Source organism: Delphinapterus leucas, chromosome X, assembly GCF_059928025.1.
Source record: "Delphinapterus leucas isolate spDelLeu-1000000601 "Yukka" chromosome X, BTC_Dleu_Yukka2, whole genome shotgun sequence".
Classification (NCBI taxonomy): Eukaryota; Metazoa; Chordata; class Mammalia; order Artiodactyla; family Monodontidae; genus Delphinapterus; species Delphinapterus leucas.
In genome coordinates, this window is record NC_143150.1 from 126,736,481 (window position 1) to 126,757,245 (window position 20,765).

At 42.4% G+C, this 20,765-nt stretch overlaps 1 protein-coding gene across 7 annotated transcripts in view; it reads left to right on the plus strand.

The window, feature by feature from the left end:
* Window positions 1-20,765, plus strand: part of MID1 (midline 1) — a 643,355-nt gene that overhangs the window by 490,686 nt on the left and 131,904 nt on the right. Inside the window, exons 1-2 of one of the 7 annotated variants that reach the window (XM_089904803.1) lie at window positions 3,133-7,920; window positions 8,891-9,140. The exons of the other annotated variants lie outside the window; for them this stretch is intronic. The gene's annotated coding sequence lies outside the window, so the exon portion shown is untranslated. Of the gene's footprint in view, window positions 1-3,132; window positions 7,921-8,890; window positions 9,141-20,765 lie in introns of those variants that run through there. 7 annotated transcript variants of the gene reach the window in all.

The window sequence follows — 20,765 nt, forward strand, 5'->3', positions numbered from 1 at the left end:
ATCTGTTCATCTGTCTTCAAAGCATCTTTTCATCCAACATGTGCCTCCTACTCCAGACCCCACTGAGTCTTTAGTCAGAACATGGCAGATGTAACATGAGCTGACCGTAGGCACATCACAGAAAGTCAACTCTGTAAAGATCTGCCTCTTGGAACCTCGGTTTTTCCAACTCGGAAATGGGCTGGAATTCATTCAACGGTGAGACACTTAAAATGGAAAAATTCGTCTTTTGAATTCCAGCAATGTGAAGGCCCCTATTTACAAGTCTGATGCTGTAATACAGCGTTTCCCAACCTCTTTTCGTTACTGATCCCCCATCGAGCCTTTTAAAACATTTTTGTCCTAATTGCCCCCTCCATGAAATTTTAATAGTACAACTATATCATATATCTGTGCTTTGTCCATCACAGGAGGAAGATTTTTTGCCACCAAGAACGAATTTTCTTTCCCCAGGGGCAATATCTCCCTCGCTTACAGTGCATGTTATAATGGGAAGAAAGAAAGCGCTCACATTTTAATATTGTTAAATCTTCAGTTTACATGGTCTGTTTGGTTTGGCAAGTGGCAGTAATACTTCAGTTGTACTAAAAGGTACTTAAGATTAGTGTTGAGGAATCAGAAGGGTCTCTGAACATGAAAAATCACCCAATATTTTATATTTAATGTACCAACTTGCAAAATCAAATGTGAAGTCTGATCCCATTTTTGCGGATAAGATGTGTAGAAAAATGGCTGGGAAGAGCAATCTACCAAATGTTGCTTCTCAGTGGGGTTTTGGTGTCCCCAGAGCCCCCTTAGTCCTGTTTATTTTGGATATTTCAGGACTTACTGTAGGATTTAACTGTGGTGAGTTTTTAAGCCCTCTTTTTAAATGCATCAACTGCCTCTAATCTTAGAAAAACGTCAGGTTCCACTTTTGAGAGGTTTGGGAACTTGACATTTTGTAGCCCGGTTGGGGTATAGACTGCTTCCATTCTGAGCACCTTGTTCCAATTTACGTCAGAGGGAATTACGTACAGGTCAGGGCTGAGAGCAGGTTATAATTAATGGGATGGACAAGTGGATTTTTAGTGTTTCATAAAATAAAATGGAAATCACATGTGCTTAGAACAGTTGTGTGTTTTTAAATGTTTACATTTATTCCAGTAAACATTAATTATAACTGATATATTTCTCCTGTGAACTTGCTAACTGGGAGGTCACAGCCATTGTTCACTGTGTAGGAAGGATGGATGACAAGCTGGTTATATATTAAAAAAGAAAGTACTTGGGGAGATACTGGTGTGCGAACTCGTGGAAGTAATTCAGTGTTAGGTTTTTGTCCTAATTTTCTCTCATGTTTAAAGCACCGACTTGCCAATATGATCCAGATGTCAGTCCTTCTAAGGGAGACTGGGGAGGCCTTAGCTTGTGAAATTCCTGACTGGCTCCTGGTGAAGACGCACGACCAATGCTTAAGTGTTAGTCGTCTTTTATTAAAGTTCAGAAGTGGTTGAAGCCCTACCCGAATTTACAGCATCCAGATTTTCTTTACATTTGTACATCAGAAACTTCCGAGCCTCAGTTTCACCATCTGCAGAATGGGGGAAATGATACCGACTATTTAGGGATGGGGTAGGGATTAGAGACAATTTATATAAAGTATTCCACAAATTGCTGGTATTTAAAAAAAAAAAATGTCAGCAATGGGTATATGAAGGAATGGTTGAAAAGAGGAAACTCAAAGGAAACCTTACAGAAATTGCATTACCGGTCAACCATTTGGGTGTTAGGTATATTAATGCATTCTTTATTATTGTCTGGAAGTCTCCAGCTCCCCCAAATAAATATTATTTCCATTAAGTTAATTCCTTTTACAGACATTCTTTGTTTTGTGCAGTGAAGAATCAATACAAGGACCCTGTCTATTAGGGTATAATAGTTAACTAAGTAATGCAGCATAAGACCTTTTTGCCCCTTTCTAAGGAAGCCATTTAAGTATTTAATGAAAGAGCAACTTTGCATCGAGTTAGTTGGTAACAGTCTACAGGACTTCCTGACGCTGCTTCTAAAAATGAGCTGGAAGAGTGTTTGGCGGTTCTCAATGCGATGGGGCTACGTGCCCAGACCCTTGGACGTCATATCAACCCAGTCAACCTGGAAATCTCTGTGGTGACAGATGTTGGAGCCGAATTGCCCTCGGGTCCCTTAACACTGCTTTTGAGTCTCCCAGTTTAGAAAGTCTCTGCAGAAGTCTCCAAGGTTTTAGGTCTATTGTATCCCTTGAGGGGCCTTTAGGAAAAAAAAAAATGCCTATGTTTGGGGCATTGTTACCCTTCTTCAAGGCGAGACTTTGTGAAAAGATACTGAGAGAAGACAGTATACATAGAAGGCAAAATGAGCAAGGAGAAAACTCCATTGATCATGGCAAGGTCTCCACTGAGTTTTAGATTAAGATCTATTGATAAAATATATATACTCAATACACATATCCTCAGTATGTAATCAATATATTTGTGCCAAAGATATATTAGTTGGTAAAATTAATACATAAATGGGTATATTTGTGCCTTACAATAAATTTCTATTTTTAGGGTATAACGACTGTACCATTTTCAAAATTCTGCCACTAAATTTTGGCATCATTGTTCCATCAGTAGCTATAAGGAGATGATTTGTAGGTCCATAAGTGAGATATGGCTGATCCCTTCAGCTTCATTCAGTCCTTTATGGAAATCTTTATAAAAACCCTTCTGGGCTTCCCTGGTGGCGCAGTGGTTGAGAGTCCGCCTGCCGATGCAGGGGACGCGGGTTCGTGCCCTGGGCCGGGAAGATCCCACGTGCCGCGGAGCGGCTGGGCCCGTGAGCCATGGCCGCTGAGCCTGCGCGTCCGGAGCCTGTGCTCCGCAACGGGAGAGGCCACAACAGTGAGAGGCCCGCGTACCGCAAAAAAAAATAAAAATTCCTCTGTGTGCCCAGTAGCTAACAGAGTTCCTGACAAGTAATAGGATGTCAGTATACTTGAGATTTTGCCTAGCGCTGCTTTGAGGATGAGTGCATGGTAACACCTCTCCCTTCCCCCCCCAAAAAACGTGGTGTGAGGTGGGGGAGAGAGAAGGAGAGGGGAGGGGGAGGGAGGAAGTGGGGAAGGGACGGGAGCCCCAGTCTTATCTTCCCACACACAGTGGAAGGTATTTGGAATTGGAAATGATCTTAGCTGGCATTTTCCAATCTACCCAATGCAGGGATTCCTTTTACGGTAATCTTCACCAAAGGGCAGCAAGCTTGATGTAAGAGTAGCGGTCTCTTTCTGTTGGGCAGTGATTTGCTTCAATATGGTGTCATTATTTGTAGCTTGAGGTGGCACGGTGTAAAGTTCTGAGGGAAATTGGGCCGTGGAGCCCACGTGAGGCCCGAGCTGGTGGTGACCACACTGTGGAAGGCCATTTGGGACCAGTTTTGAGCCGCCATTATGTTCCATTATGAAACCTAAATCCTAGAGCTTGCTCAGTGAGGTTAAATATGTACATCAAAGGAAGTTACATGGTCTTTAATTTGTGTTAATAAAATTGATTGCAAGTACTATATTAAAATTATTTTAAAAAATATTTATCTCTTTGGCCACTCTGGGTCTTAGTTGCGGCCTGCAGGATCTTTTAGTTGCAGCATGCGGGATCTTTAGTTGTGGCATGTGGGATCTAGTTCCCTGACCAGGGATCAAACCTGGGCCCCCTGCATTGGGAGTGTGGAGTCTTAACCACTGGACCACCAGGGAGGTCCGTAAAATTATTCTTTTAAAGAAGAGTGGATATGTGTATATGTATAACTGATTCAGTTTGCTGTACACTTTAACACAACATTGTAAATCAACTATATTCCAATAAGATTTTTTTTAATTAAAAAAATTATTTTTCATACTTATCGGACATCAGGTAGAGAAGGAGTTTTTGTCAGTTTCCTTTAGCATGAAAACATGCAAAAACCCCAACTTACCTGAATTTTGCCAAAATAATTCAATCTATTAAGCACAGTTTTCTATGTTGTACTTTTCCAAGAGATCCAAGGAAAAAAAGGTGATATTTTGGATTAATGTGAAAATCGATTGTCATGGATACAAATATACATTCAACTCGGTCTCTTAAATCTTCTCTCTTTATGATTAAAGGGAAAAAATGGTCTTTTTATAATGATGATCTCACGGAACAATAAAATTTGGAATTACCTAAGAATCTTTCAATTAGATCTACTATATGGTTGGTAGTTATGCAACTAAAGTGGACTCAAGCATTTTAGGAATGCTTCAACAGGGATTTATTTTAAAATAAGGTTTCTATTTGGAGTTCAGTTAACCAGAAAATTAAATTAACCAGAACTCTTCTATTTCCAGAGAATTTCAATTAATTGAAGTTTGCCTGTACTTTTATTGTACTCTTAGTTCCCACGCAGAAGTGAATTCCATTTTCTTTTTCTTTTAATTTATTTTATTGAAGTACAGTTGATTTACAATGTTCTGTTAATTTCTGCTGTACAGCAATTGTTATACGTGTATCTATACATTCTTTTTCATATTCTTTTCCACTATGGTTTTTCACAGAATACTGATTATAGTTCCCAGTGCTGTACAGTAGGACCTTGTTGTTTATCCATTGTATATATAATAGTTTGCATCTTCCACTTTCTGACTTATTTCTTGAAGAGTGCTTAAGGTCAATGAACGCCTCAAATGAGCAGGGCAGTGGTGGCTTTTTGGTTTTGGACTTTAAATATTACTATATATGGATCTACATTGATACATATCTGTACATCTATAGAGCAATAGAGCTCCCTGCCAGTGCCATTTATGTTTAAAGAAGTATGAGTAGATGATGCTTTCACTGTGATTTGACTTGCATCTTTCTCTCTCAAGTATACTTTTCCCTGTTCAAACCTGCCATTTAGAGCTGAGGAGTGTTTTCCTAGAGATAGAACAATGTTTCCTTCTCTGTTTCTTAAAGTAGTGCACGAAGGAAATGGCATCGTGGTAAAAAGAATTTATAAGTGAAATTATAATGTTCTGCTAAAGATAACCAGGAAGTGAAAAGCGAAAACCCTCAAGTAGCGGAGAGGCCAGATGGTCTTTTTTTTTTTTTTTTTTTTTTTAAAATGCAGTTACTAAGCAGGAAATTCTGCTTGATTAAGAAGACGCTGGTCTTGATTTTCATTCACTAGTTTTGAGGTCTTTTTTTTTTTAATGGGCATACGTATACACATACAAAACACACAGTTTTCATTCAGCCAGTTGATCGTTTGTGGCATTGTCAACAAGATTCCGCTGGTGAGAATGCGAAGTCTTAATGATAAAGAAGGGAAGTGGGTTCCCAAGCCTCAGCTCTGAAAGAACTTGGAATCTGCCCACTCCGCCCCAAACGCTCCATCATTACCATCTCCATCAAATTGTTGTAGGGTCTGGTGTTTTGTTTTGTTTTCTTTTACTAACCCAGAATGAGAAAAGCTGTGTAACACAGTGGCTAAGTAGGGTTTTGTGAGACACAGGGTAGACTCGGGGGAGAAAATAGAGGTTTTGGAGTTCAACACTCCAGGGGGCTGATGTGCATAAAGGACCTGAGTTTAATCCTCGGAGCCGCCAGTCAGGATATTGATGAAGAAGCACCCATGCAAAGAATTGCTTCTAGATGCTGATAGGCTGGGGCGGGCACGGGGAGCAGAGCACCCCTCTTTGGACCGTGATGTTTTGGCCGTTGATGGTGGGCGGAGGTTGCCTGGCCGTGGCTCAGACACAACAAAGCTCCCTTCTGGGAAGTCACACTACCCTTGTCTTACACCTTTTGCCCAGCACCCCAGGAGTGAGCGATTTCCCAATCTGTATTCTAAAGAAGAACATGAATAGAGTTGTGAAACGGAATATTTGCATCCATTTATGAGGGAGAGTCACTTGGAGGAATCTGTAATGGAAAGAACAGATGTAGACAACGGGCAGAATTGTTTGGAGCCAAGCCCTGAATCTAGTGGATGTTGATTTAAATAAGAACAAGCTAAAGAAACTATGTAACAAGGGATAACCCAGCAATCCTTACCGTAAAGATGATAAATCAGACATTAAAACTTGTTTTTGATTTATTATCAAAATAAATATATTTCCACTTGAAGATAGCTTAGCTACCTGGAAAGGTCACTGTTGTCAAAGCTAGACATTTTTTTTGTAAGTGAATTTTTAAGCCCTAGATTGCATCTCAAGTACTGAGTCCTTTGAATGTCGCCTTTTCTTATATCCAAAAAGCCAGCTTCTTACAGAATTTGATCCAATGAAAGGATGAAATGTACAAGGTGAAATGCGCACTTATTAGCTTACAATGAACCTTTTTTTCTTTAAGATTCACATAATCCTATACCACAAACAAACAAGACCCTAAGATCATACCACTTGACATTAATTCCAAGGTAATATTGTGATTTCCTGTTTTAAAAATTACATTTATAATACCTCTCAAAAATATAACAAGGAAACATAATTTGGTAATGCAAGAAGAATCTCAGAGTTTAGCCTGCCTTGAGAGAATTTTTTTTAAAGTCATTAGAAGAAGGCTTATAGCATTTATGGGATTTGTTTTCATATGGATCACAAATATGTATATGTTTTACATATTTCTTTTTGCAGAATTATCAAGACTTCAAAGAAACAGTTTAAATCTTGGCTTTTAGGCCAGAAAGCCTTTGGCTTGGGGATACGTCACTCTGAGAATTGTTTGCTTTGTAACTCGCCACTCCATCCTCTCCTAAACCTTCTTGTGTGTTTCCGTGTGGAGTGGTTGACAGCCTCCACTCAGACTTCCCCAAACCCTCGCCTTGGCCTCTGCTGTAGCTGCAGTAGCAACTCTTTATTCTCGCATGACAGTTCCCTCTGTGGTGTCTCTAGCCTTCTAGCCTCTTCTTGAAGAGATGGGATCTAACGATTATGATCTGCCATCTATTCCAGTTCTGTCTATTCAGTGAATTTCTTTCTGTTGAGATACCTTTCGTTAATGCCGTTATTGTCAGTAAGACCCCAACAGGGCTCTTAGGCATTGGGACCTTCTAGTATTAACTCATCTTTGATCCTCTAGTCATGAAGCCCTGGCTCTTCATTTCCCCTGCGCTGTTTCCTCACTAGTTCTTTCCCTTTCCTTTCTGAAATTTCTTCTCCTAGAGAGACAAAAACAGGTAAGTCCAGAGAAAAGCAATGACTCTTGAAGTGCCTCAATTAATTTCCTTCACATCCTTCCCTGTAACCTTAACTGCATGTCCATGGTTCCTTTCAACTTTGGTTTAACTTCCTGCCACCGAACACTCAGGGAATTCTAACTACCATACATAATTCCTATTTTTGGGGGTCCACTGTGTGATTGTGGCTTTTCTCTCTCCAACTGCATTGATCAAGTAAACAGAGAGGTCACTGATTTCCAATAATTCATCACTTTGTGTTTTCATGTTAGAAATAGTCAAAGTTGGATTTTAATGTCCTTGAAAAAGAAATCATTCCTTAAGGAAATCTGAAAGTAAATATTTAACAACTTGGGAAATTAAATCACAAGTTTCTGCTCAAATGCCGGAAAGTTTTATCCTGAAATGAAGATGTTCTTTGCTTGTTTATGGGCAGGGGGAAAAGCCAAAGTATCATCAAAGCCTACACAGGTCAGAGTAGAAATATCTTCCGAGCTCAAGCAGACCTGCACTCACCCCTCTGCCTTCTCTCAAGTCATCCTTTTCGTTTCTTTCATTTTATGTATGGTTCTTTGAAATTATCATCTTTTCTCGCCCATTTTCTGTTTCTCTCATTAAAATGTAAGCTCTCTCAGGGCAGACCTTTGCTGTCATATTCACCAGTGCATTCCTGAGGCCTCCATCAGTGCCCGGCACACAGCAGAACCTCAGAAATACCCGTTGAATGAAGAAATAATCAGCGAGGTGACTTTCTCTCTGGTTATACTCCAAAAGTAATTCTAAAAGAATTTTTTAATGCTTAAAGAAAGCCAAAGTAATGTACATATAGGATTTCTAATGTCATAAAAGTAACAAAACTGGCTTATTCTTCCAAACTCTTAAAATGAGTTTAGGTTAAGAGTAGCGAAGAGTTGAAGTTCCAGACCAGATACAGGCTGATTTGGGACGAATAGGGAAGTTATTAAGGGCTCTGTATTTGGGCAAAACCTCTGGGTGGGGCGTACCTGCTCTCTGCCAGTTTTCCTCGTGCATCGTCAGCTGACCTTAGAGGATCTTAGTTCCCCAACCAGGGATTGAACCCGGGCCCTCGGCAGTAAGAGCGCCGAGCCCTAACCACTGGACCGCCAGGGAATTCCCTGGAACACTTTCTTATGAGCCCCTCTTGCCTGTGGTCTTCCATGGTGCAGAGGTCATTCATGTCAGGTTAGCTGCCTCTGCCACCAATGCCAGAAAGCCCAGTGGTGATCTGAACTCTAGGGACCAGTATTGGCCAGCTCTCCAGGAGGGGGACGGGAGCTGTGTCTTGGGGAATGATTCTCTATGGACCTCTCACGTTTCTGTACCCCTGGTCAGCTGAGCTACTGACTGCCTTTGTTCCAGACTGTCTTTTCAAGGATGTTTGTACAGCGAACAGCCTTGGAAGACAGAGACAGAGCATCTCCCTCCAGGGTAGAAAGCAGGTTTGTTGTCCGTTATAACAAAGATCATGACTCTCTCCAGGGCAGATGTTGGGCTTGTTTGCTTGCGGTCCATCATCAAAGATTCAGGCTTCCTAAGGTTGGGGTTGCTCAGCTGTGATGCAAACCCCTGTGTGTGCAGCATGCACCCGGGACATTTGCTCCGTGGGACCTGGGGACAAGGGGAACCGACATGAACAGGAAACACACGCTGTTTGCTGTGCCCTGACTCGAAACGTTCTTTGTCTCTGATGCAGCGGTCCCGCGTCTCCTGCCGGCACCCCTGAAACCAGGAGGCTAACTGTTTGATCAGCTTGCAAGTAGAAGCCTGAAACCCTTCACTGTTCTTGATGGTCTCACATGCCCCACCCCATGCCAGGGTCCCTCAGTTCCTGCAAAATCAAAAATTCTGGCAAAGGATGCATATGGGAAAGGGAGACCTTCACTGGGGAGCAGAGAACTGAAGCCTCAAGATCATGATAGGCGATCCAGTGGTAATGAAAAGAGGTATATCCAAGTCTAGGAAATCGATGAGGTTGCCTTTGTGAAGACCATTATTAAAGAGTAATTAACATTAATTAGGAATAATAGGAATTATAATAATAGGAATTATTACTATAGGAATTATAAAGGAATTATATTAATTAATTACTATAGGAATTATAGTATTATAATTATAGTATTAATTAATTAATTACTATAGGAATTATAATAGGAATTATTACTATAGGAATTAGTAATAATAGGAATTATTACTTATACTGTTCCTTCACATAAGACACTCAATGAACGTTATTGAATGAATAAATGGATGTGTAGCCTTCCTGCTTCCGAACGTGGTCTGAAGAGATTTCCAATTAAAAAAGTTACAGATAATGAATTTATTGAAAGAAGAGTGGGAAGAGGTGATTCAGGACAAGAGGGGAAGAAGGATGTGAGAGCTACAGTTTTGCAAGGAAATTTTAAGACTTTGCTTCACAACTTAATCCTCAAAGGACCCTTCAAGATGGCTCTCATTGTCACAGTTTACAGATAAGGAAGCTGTAGAAAATAGGAAGCGGATCTGTGAGTGTAAGATATGTTGCATAGCTGGCCCCTGCCCGCCTTTGCTAGGAAATGGCAGAGCCAGGGTTTGAACTCAGGCTTATCTGGTTTTGAGGTACACGTTTCTTTGCACGACACCGCACCGATGGCCTCACCCCAAAACTAGACCGAGGACAGGTGGGGCCAGCTGAGCTCAGGGCTTAACCCTGAGTTTTCTGACAACACGTCAAAGAGAAAGGCGGATGAAATGCGTGATCTGAAAGACGAAAGCCTCTCGGTTCATCTCTCATCTCACAATAGAAGGAAAGGATGGGGAAAGGAAAAGAGAATAGTAGAACTTAGAGAAGAGGGGAAAAGCTTGCAATTTTAGGTGCAGTGCAAGATAGGGTATATTGTTTACTGTTCTAAACGCCTTTAGCTTAGAGACTGCAAATAATAATAATTCTTATTGTGTGATAAGTCCAATAAACTAGATAAACTCCGATGATCTTAAGTCCATCGTCCTACTAGCAGCTTTAGCAGAACCTGCGTCAGAAGAAAAGTATGAGATGATAAAAGCATGACTTGACAAAACCTGGCTGTTATGTTAATGTTAGCAAGTCAGTCGCAGCGATTGTTTCTCAAAGTAGAACCCATTCCTTAGCTTCTCTGGGAGTTCTGGAAAGCTCTACTTAAAGGTCATGTTTAAAATGTAAGTTAGAGTATGCTAATCAAAAAATTTGATTTCCTTAGGAATACATGCTAAGTTAGCTCAGCTACCGAACAAAAAAGAGGATTTGATTTTAGATGGGGCGGAACATAGATCTAGAATTTTCAAGAAGTGGATCACAAGTTGAAAAGTGGGTGATTTAGTGTGATTTGAAAGCAGTTTTAATTTTATGATACTCTGTGTGTGTGTGTGTGTGTGTGTGTGTGTGTGTTAATGATAAACTGATTTTATTACTGCCCCAGAAAGATCTCTTGCTGCCAGGAAAACGAGTTCATCCATTAGCATTGAAATCAGTTCAAGGTATTTTTGGTCAAATTTCTCCCAAGAAGCCTCCTGCCTTTGTTCTGTCGGGACACCCAGTTCCGACACTGTTCTTAATATCCTGTTTTCGTTTGTCAGCACTCTTGTCCTTCTCATTGCCCTGTTCCCATGTTCCCCATCCCTTGTGTGGTGCTTTACAATAACAACTCGGAACAAAAGAGTCCCTCCTCTTTCTGTTGCCTTAAAACAAAAGACTGCATCCCCTGACTGTAGGGCCTGAGTGATCACGGGAAATGTTTAAAACGTGTTCTTCATAAAAGTTAACCAGGAGTTGTGAAGCAGGGTTACTTTATTTTTTAACATGGCAAAGTAGCTTCAGGGTCTTGTGAGCACTAGGGTTTTGTGTGTGGCTAGCTTTAAAAACGGAGAGGAAAAGCGATTTCCTTTGAGAAAAGGAGCTATTATCATATTTGAGAGAATTTCCCAATCTTGCAGTTCTTCCCAAGAAGAACTACTTCTTCTTACAATAAGTAGTTAGTTCCTGTGTAACACTGTCATTACCTGAGTGCACAGTTGTGTATGGTGATAAGAAGTGGGAAGGGGAGAACGTGCATTTTCTCTGCCTTCCAGAGGGGTGTTGGAGGAATGAAGTAAGAAAGCATTTCCCCAAGAGGCAAGCAGTTTTCCAGGTGGGATTTTCTTGCTGTCAAAATCCAGCTCCGCTGGTCTTGTCCTCCAGAGACTAGACCTCTTGTGTGGTTTTGCTGGTTTCCAGGTCACCCTTTTCAAATATGAGTGGCAGATTCTTTCTGGTCATTTGTTTGTTTGGTTTGGTTTTTCATATATAAACTATTTACAGGTTTCTGTTTTTGCACAGAGGAAGGAAAGTTTTTCTCATGCAGGAGGGATGCTATAACCCAGAGGTTTGTGAAGAGGGAATACTAGCAAGTTCCAAGGAATTTTGCAAAGGTGCTTTTGTACATGTATGTGTGTGGGTGTGTACAGATGTATCCACATGCATGTTTATATGTGGCTCCAAGAACTAATAACACTGTAGACATACATAGGATTTTATATAGACATAGAAATAGTTCTGTTAATGTATGTGGAAGTGCCTACTCAACTATGAATATACACTTGGAAAAGCATTCAGGGAAGGCACTTTTCCTCTGTGGTTGGTTTCACAGGACTCAGTGGCCTCCATTTCTGCCACCACCATGCTGTTGGGCCTGCTCTTCCAGAAGGTTCGATTTAGATTTTTGTCAGGAGACTAGATGGGACACATTCCCACTCCCTGCTCTTTCAAGTCTGCTCTCACGGCCTTCAGAACCAGATTCTTGCCTGACACCCGTACCGCATAGACCTGGGAAACATCCGTCATTTTCAATTCAGTGTAAAATAGGTTCCATTTGTCTTTAAAACCGGATGCTTTCTTTCTTAACGTAAACTCTAAAAGCTACGAAATGTCGGAGACCCCCTGACAGTGGGAAATTTCCTGTTGAGGTGGTCAGAGATTATGCTCTCTAGAAGATGATAGAGTTTGTTGTTTATCACTTTCTTTGGTTTTTGAGGGGCAGAGTAAATGTTTCCTGATGTTTCAGGCTAACTTTTCCACAACAACGCCAAAATGTCTTGGAGAAATCTTGACAATTTTAATGTTGTTTTAACAAAAGCGGTGCTTTCAAATCTCTTGATGAACAGTTCTTTTGTTCTATTGGATGATGTACGTGTGTCCCTTCCATGGAGAGTGAAGACTTCTTAGGGCAGCCATCTGTAGGTGAAATTGAGTAACCCCTTTTCCTATTGTTAAAAGACAAATGCAATTATGATTAGTAGAGACGCAAGTCAAGAAAATGTATGTTTGCATTTTTATGTCCAAACATGAGAGACGTGCTTTGGTTTACCATGAGGGGTTGCAGTGGCATGAAAGTAGCTGTCACAACGTGCGAACCAGGTGACACGGGGAAGCTGTTCTTGCCTCCTGCTGGCCCTGTATCAAGAATGTTCTTTAAAGTTAAAAAAAAAATGTTCTTTAAACACTTTTGGTGGAGTCCAAATGTCTGGTTTACAAATCGAATTGTGCAGGTTCGCAAGCAGTGTGGGTTTTTAAATGGTTTTGGTTTTTTGGTTTTTTTACACTTTTCTGATGATTTACTTTAGTTGCAATTTTTTGCCCTGTGCAGTGTGATAAGCAGGGCAGGTTTTTTTTTGTTTTTTTGTTTTTTTTTTGCTTTGAGGAAGACTACTTCCCTTTCTTCCTTCAGACAATCGGTTTTTAAAAGATTACTTTCCGTTCTCGATTCACTCTTTCTTTGCCATTCTGGAGACTGAAATTTGGGACACCCATCACAGATTTGCTTTGTGTGTTTGTGTGTGTGTTTATGCTTGCATTATATGTACATATATACATATATGTCTATATATGTGTATGTAATACCTACATATATGTAGTATATCTATGTAAAGCTTGCTTGTGGGTGTATAGACATACATGTATATTTCATATGTATATTTTCAGTTGTTTCTCGGGATGATAGATTGCAATTTAGATCTCTCTTTCTCAGAGAAACAATGACTGCTTTATTGTGTCTCTGCAAGAGATCATGCGTCCTGACATAGCGTTAAAAAAACTTCTCCTAGATGGTATATTTTAATTCAGAAGATAGATGCAAAATGAGAAGTATATTATTTAAAAAAAAAAACAAAGCAGCGTCCAGAGCATAATGTGATCATGTGCTCAGGAAGAGGCCGAAAGGATCAAAATGCAAGGGAAGCCAGTGCCCGTTGGTGACCCCGGGAGCTGGCGTGGGACGGCTCCCGTTGGCAGTGTGGAAAGCTGGCATCCGGCGCTCAGCTGTAGGACACTGACCCACTGCTGGTCCCTGTGAGCAGTGAGGGTACAGGTCCTGGTGCCAAGTCATGATTTCGGGCAGGGGGAGACGAGGCAGTGGGTGTTGACCTGACCCGAGCTGCCTTTTCATTTGGTTCAGATGAGCACTGAGTGGGCCAGGGCCCAGGGAAGCCACGGCAGGGTCTGAGGGAAAGGCAGTTAGAAAGCAAGAGGGAGTTTTGATTCTTCAACTCAGCAGCCCTGGCGGGCTGGATGACGCGGAGCTGGCCTTCCTGGAATTGTCGCATCGACTTTCCTGTTGTGTTTCACCGTTGACGCTTGCACAGACACACAGGACCGCTCCAGCACTGCCTGCCACCCACCACCTGGTCTCGGTGGCCTGTCTGTCATTTCGTGGGTCCCCATCCTCTGCCTACGGCGATGTTTCTTCAAAAAGAACTAGGGTGCAGTCCATTGGTGGGTATTCAAGGCAATCTTTTTGTAAGAATCTGGAGAGATGCTAAAAGAACTCTTAAGGACGAATGTTCTATTTCCTGTTTTTAACCTGTTGATCCGTCTTTCAGTAGAACAAATTGCGTTTCTGAGACTGTTGAAGGGGTTTCTTCACTGTTAAGACAGGGCAGAATCGGGCAGTCGTTCCTCCAGAAATCAGGATTGCTTTTTTCCGTCGCCATTTGTGTCTTTTTGCTTGTCTGCTGGTATAAATGAACTCCAGAAGGTGTATTTAAGCATTCTGTTAAGTAAATTTGGAAGACTGGGTTTCAATTAAAATAACCAGACAGTGTGACCTAGCTCCCATTTCTCCTTAATTTTTATCATTAAAGGCTTCATATCCCTAAAGACATCTGCCAGGCTTCCAAGTGATTCTTTTCAGGAATGTTCATTCATTATTAATCAGGTTGCATGGGCAAGAGAGTATGTGATTATTTTAAAGAATGTCCTAGAGATCCAATTATTTAAAAAATGAGCATGTTCTAGACAGATGTGGAAGGACAGAAAGGGTTTGTGAACAGTTTAATTCAATTTGCATGAATTCCACCAGGTGGGTGTTGGGTGAAATTAAAAGCCTTTCCTGGTTCTCAGTTCAGGTATCCGGTAAAACATTTGAACTTCAGCACTCCCTAGAATACAGATGAAATGACAAGCGATTAAAAATATCTCTTGTACTCATTAGTCAGTTTAAAACTTGAGGCTAGTGCCTCTGTGCTTATTTTCTCTTCCCTTTTTTTCCCCATCAGTCCCTCTGGTCTCCTACAACTTGGTTGGCAGAAATTTTTTACTAGTCTCTCATAATGAAGTGAATGAATTTGAATGTGCTGACGGTCGGAGGTCAACAACAGTGACATTTCAGAGGCATTACCTATAGAATGCTGCGGGATCACTTCTTTCTTCAACTGTTCCTATTCCATGTATTATTTCTACTGTTGCTTTAAGAGTCCTTTTGCATTTCGACTGTTCTGTACCGTAATTTGGGGTGGGATATAGCCTATGTGGTGGTTTCAATTTCTAGTCTTTCAGAATGCCATTAAATTCAGTTGAATCTCCCTTGCCCCTCTTTCCATCATCCCATGGCTCTGTTTTACTGTGTATTTACTGACCCACCTGCTTCTCAAATCAGCCAGGATACTAATCACTAAAGTAGCATTCTGGTAGTATTATTATTTTTTTTTTTTTTGCGGTACACAGGCCTCTCACTGTTGTGGCCTCTCCCGTTGTGGAGCACAGGCTCCGGATGCGCAGGCTCAGCGGCCATGGCTCACGGGCCCAGCCGCTCCGCGGCATGTGGGATCTTCCCGGACCGGGGCACGAACCCGTGTCCCCTGCATCGGCAGGCGGACTCCCAGCCACTGTGCCACCAGGGAAGCCCTCTGGTAGTATTTTTATTGTGTGGTTTGTATAACTCAAAGTTAAATACTAAACCAGGATTGAATGTGCAGACATTGAGTGCTTGTATTATGTTGTTTTTTTAAAAATACATTTATTTATTTATTTGTTTGTTTTTGTTTTTGGCTGTGTTGGGTCTTCGTTGCTGCACACGGGCTTTCTATAGTTGCGGCGAGCGGGGACTACTCTTCGTTGCGGTGCGCGGACTTCTCATTGTCGTGGCTTCTCTTGTTGTGGAGCACGGGCTCCAGGCGCACAGGCTTCAGTAGTTGTGGCACTTGGGTCAGTAGTTGTGGCTCGCGGGCTCTAGAGCGCAGGCTCAGTATTGTGGCACATGGGCTTAGTTGCTCCGCGGCATGTGGGATCTTCCCTGGCCAGGGCTCGATCCCATGTCCCCTGTACTGGCAGGCGGATTCTCAGCCACTGTGCTACCAGGGAAGCCCTATTCTGTTTTTTAAAATACTCGATTTCTGGTGAATTCATCTGGGGTGTAGCACCCAGTTTTTACCGAGTTTCTGTTAGGTCATGTTTGGGGTTTGGAGATTATATTTATCTGAGATGAGACCACGTCCTTTCTGAGTTTAGTCTCTGTTGCAAACCCTGCCTCACCAACTGAGGTTCAATTCCAATGTTTCCCAATTCCCAAGTATTTAGTCCTCTGACAGTCTGTATTTCTGCTGCTCCAAGATAAAAACATCATTCCACAGTCCTTAAAAAAAAAACAACAACTCCACCTGTGGCTCTGTAATAGAGATAATCTCATAGCAAAAATCCAGACGGCAGTAAGTCACCTCAACCTTAATTACTCATGTGAGGAGAGAGGATAGGAAATTGACTTGATGCTGTTTGTGCAATTTAAAAGAATTCTTTTAATTCTTAAAGAGTTAAATTTATGCATAGCATTTCTGGCGCTGTCTCGTTTTCACAACGCTTTTAGGAATCTCTTTTACCAAACCGTTTTTATGTGGCTTGGTGTAACGTGCCGTTTTGACGGTGTTTGCAGTCTCAGTTATGTTTTCGTAAAACGTATGTTTTGGTAACATCAAGCTTAGTTTCCATACTCCGGGGGATATTTGGGGGGAGAAAAACGGACGAAGTCCTTGGGAATCACCCAGGCAGTGGCTGAGAGCCACCTGCTATTAACGGTCGACCACAGGCCACCCAGTGTTGGTATCCAAGTTTATTCCTTTGTCCAGTGACACATTGATTTCCCTCATAGAGATGGTTTTTGGAGTTTCCAAAGTGAGGGACTGAAAGTAAAATTATACGTGGCTAGAATGCATGTTCTTTGTCATATACCCCAAATTAGAAAAATTATTATTGTTGATGGAGTATGCAGACATGACATAGAATACATTGTGGGAAAGCATTGAGAGATGGATTTGCCTTACGATTAGAACGTCAGCGTCTCCATTAAGAGAAATTTGGAATAAAAAACTCAGGGATGACTTGCTGACACTTGAATATCTCCTTATTCTAGTGGGTGATTGAATTCATAGAATGCACTTGGTCTGGAGATTCGTAATCCTTGGTCACCTCTTGATTATATGGGTAAAATTTCCATGCTACTGGGGTTTTGAACTGGAAAGTCTGCTCATTGACTTTGACCATGGATTAAACCTGGCAATGCATGCCGTCCTCACAGGGGTCCTAGATGTTTCTTCAAGATGCAGGTTATCTTCATTAAGTCATAGCGGAAGTCAGGAGAGACTCCAAGCAGTAAAGTTGTGCAATTGTAAAATGAGCTACCCAGCAGGATGGTGGCAAGCGTTGTGACAGCCTAGGCAGGGGGTTAAATGTTTTCTCTGTATCGACTTGTCAGGTGAATAGTTTTGCCCTTTACTTCAAAGGAGGGGGCAAAAAAGACGAATCCAAGAGATATGAACACAGATATGAACCCTCTTAACTTCCATCTCCCTGGCCTATCACAGTGATCCATAAGGGCACCCATCCTGAGTTCAGCCATCTCCCTTCTCTAGCCTGAACCCTACACCTGAACTCTTGAAGTCCCAATGTCTTTCCTTTTCCACTGGGAACTTTCTCCTCCGATTTGTTTCCTTCCGTATCCTGTACCTTGGACAGAAGAAAGCCCTTCTCCCTCCGGGAGAGTCCTCGTCCTGGAATGAGTGCTAGCTCAAGAGGATGATACCTAGAGCCCAGAGGGAGCAAGGGCGCATCTGCCCGGGCAGCTGGATCAGCCAGATCACCTTCACCATCACCTGGGTGCCAAGGTGCTGTCACCCCTACGGCCCCCGCCGCTAGCCCTCCCGCAGTCTTTCTGTTGGTCTCAAGTTTTGACTATGAATGTTACCTCCATATGAGATCGGAGTTTGTGCTCACTCATGCCTGCCTGTATCGGTCCCAGAGCTAATCTGAATCTTTTGAATGAAGGATGAAAGGAGATAACTCGTATAACTTTAAACCTGAGTCTCATTACTGATCACTCTGTTGTGTACTAGGAAATACTATTTTCAAATCAATGTTTTAGTTATTTTGTGAATAGGGTAGTTACTTCGTTTTGTGTTTTTCGGCTAAAAGCTTTACTTGGCTAATTGTAAACATGTCAGACATGTCACAGTATTTAGAGCCATCTTTTAAAACATTTCTTCTTTGTTCAGTATGAAATCCCCAAATACAATAGTGGCCAGGGCTCTTTGGGCTTCTAGGAGGTTCGGCTGTCATTTTACAAAAACCAGAAAACAAAAACAAGAAAATGAACATGAAACCAAAAAAAAAACAAAACAAAACTCACAAGGGTGAAAATGATTTGTGCTAGGAAGAAAAGCAAGGGCAGTTGCTAAGAGCAGAAAATGCTCCCATTTACTGGGTCTCTGGTACAGGAGGTGAGTGATAGGGAGTAAGGTTAAAGAAGCAGTTTGGGAGAAAGTTGGGCAAGGCTTTGAAAAAGGAGATCAGATGTCAGGACTCATACTTTGGGCAGCAGGGAGCTGCTCAGTGTTTTGAGCCTTTAAGAGAAGTGACCAGAAAAAGTTATGATGCCTGAAGCATGTTGCAAAGATGAAACTGAAAGACGAAAGGTTGGAGGTAATAAATCAAATTAGGAGATATTTTTGTGTGGGTTTTTTTTTTTTTGGTTTTTGTTCGTTCGTTTGTTTTTGGCAATAGTCTTGGAATGCAGTAGACATCTAGATCAACACGGAGGCGGTGAGAACAGAGAAACCAGTCAAAGAACTACTAAGGTTTGACATTTACGTATCTTGGCTAATGGTTTGGATTTGGGGGACGGAGAGTGTACAGTTTCCTATTGATTCTGTAACAAATTACCACAAACCTGATGGCTTGAAACAACACTGGCGGTCATCAGTCTGACACTGGTCTCACTGGGCTGTCATCAAGGTATCTGCAGGGCTGTGTTCCTTTTGGAGGCTCTAGAGGATAATCTGTTTGTCTCCCTTCTCTAGCTTCTGGAGGCTTCTCACATTCCTTGGCTTGTGGCCTCCTATATTCAAAGCCAGCAGTAGCTTGTCAGTCTCTTTCACGTGGCATCATCTGACTCTACTCTTTTGCCTCCCGTTTCCACATTTAAAGACCTTCGTGATTACATTGAACCCACCTGGACGGTCCAGGCTAATCCCCTTGTCTCAAGGTCAGCTGCTTGACAACTTTAAATCCATCTGCAACCTGAACTCCCCTTTGCCTTGTAACCGAAAACATCCACCGGTGTCAGGTGTGAGCATGTGGCCAGCCTTCGGGGGGCCCTTATTCTGCCTGCCTCAGAAAGGGAGGAGTAGAAAATGAGGCGGGTCTCTGACTCGTGTTGATCAGGAGAATGGGAGCGCCATGAGGAGATAGCAGGAGGCCTGGGAGGCACAGGGGTTTGGGAGGGAAGCTAGTGAGTCCCACGAGATGCACGCTCTGAGTTGAAGCGCATACAGTAAATGAAGCAAGGTACTGTCAGTGCTGAACTGAGATTCTGAAAAGAGATGGCGCTGCAAGACATGAGCCTAGGTGTCAGAGAAAGTAGTACATGGATCAACCTGGATGGCTATTGGATGGAAGGCTGGCTGGGCCTTTTGAAAACACCTAGGCTTTGCTTAGCTGGAGGAGAGAGAGGAAAATCAGAAGAGCCCCATCTCAGTGCTACACAGAATGAGGGGTGGGAGTGGAGGTAAAGGAGCAAGGGGAGACGTGTGGAAAATAAATATCCATTTACTCAGTTTCCATTTTTTTTTTTGCTTGTCTGTAAAGCTTTTGATTTCTCCATCAATATATTTTTAATTTTAATATATTTTATATTTTATATATATATATATATATATATATATATATATATTTTTTTTTTTTCCGGCATGTGGGCCTCTCACTGCTGTGGCCTCTCCCGTTGCGGAGCACAGGCTCTGGACGCGCGGGCTCAGCGGCCATGAGCTCACGGGCCCAGCCGCTCCGCGGCATGTGGGATCTTCCCGGACCGGGGCACGAACCCGTGTCCCCTGCATCGGCAGGCGGACTCTCAACCACTGCGCCACCAGGGAAGCCCTCAGTTTCCATTTTAAAGAAGTGCTTTCCTTCGACGTTTTGAATCTATAAGAAAGTTTCTTGAAAAGATGTCTGGGGCCCAGTGCTTCCGAGCATCCAGAGCTTAGCTGCGTCCTGTGACCAAAGACTTGGCTGCTGAGGGATGTGACTGGAGTGAATTGGAGGGAACATCTGTGGACACTCACCCAGGGACACACAGCTAATAGCAGAGCTGCAGATCATCCCGCATTATCTGGCCACCCACGCAACTCTCTCCTCTCATTCACTGTTCTGTGTCCTGTTCTGAACCACAAACGGTGGACGAGTAGAGGTGTGAGCTGTGAATTGTTTCTGTCCCCAGTTTGTTGCGAGGCTTCCCATGATGACCGACATCCTCCTCTGAATGAGAACCAATCAGCCCATTCAGAAAAACGTTGAGCTATAGCATTTCCTGACAATGATATGCACGTGTGATTTCCTTCCATTGTAGTGAAAGCTAAGAATCTCTCTCTCTCCCTGTCTCCCTCCCTCCCTCCCTCCCTCCCTCCCTCCCTCCCTCCCTCCCTCCCTCCCGCCTAACATTTGGCACACAATCTACCCCTACTCTCACACCTCTGTGTGCTTGGTGAAACCCCTGTTCATCTTGAAAACCCACGTGCGTGTTGCCTCCTTCAGGAAGCCTCCCCATTCTCTTCTCCCCCAGTCTTTGGCGCGTGTCTTTTGTCATGCTGGAAAACCATTTGTTTGTATGTTCTCTCCCCTGATGATAGACCAGAAGATCCGCTGTGAGTAGGCGGGGCAGGTGTTACCATTGCTTGTCCCGGGACTCAGCACCTAGAGGGACTTCAGTATTTGGTGAAAGAATGAATGGCATTTTCATTTCTCAAAAAAAGATTTTAAAGAAAAG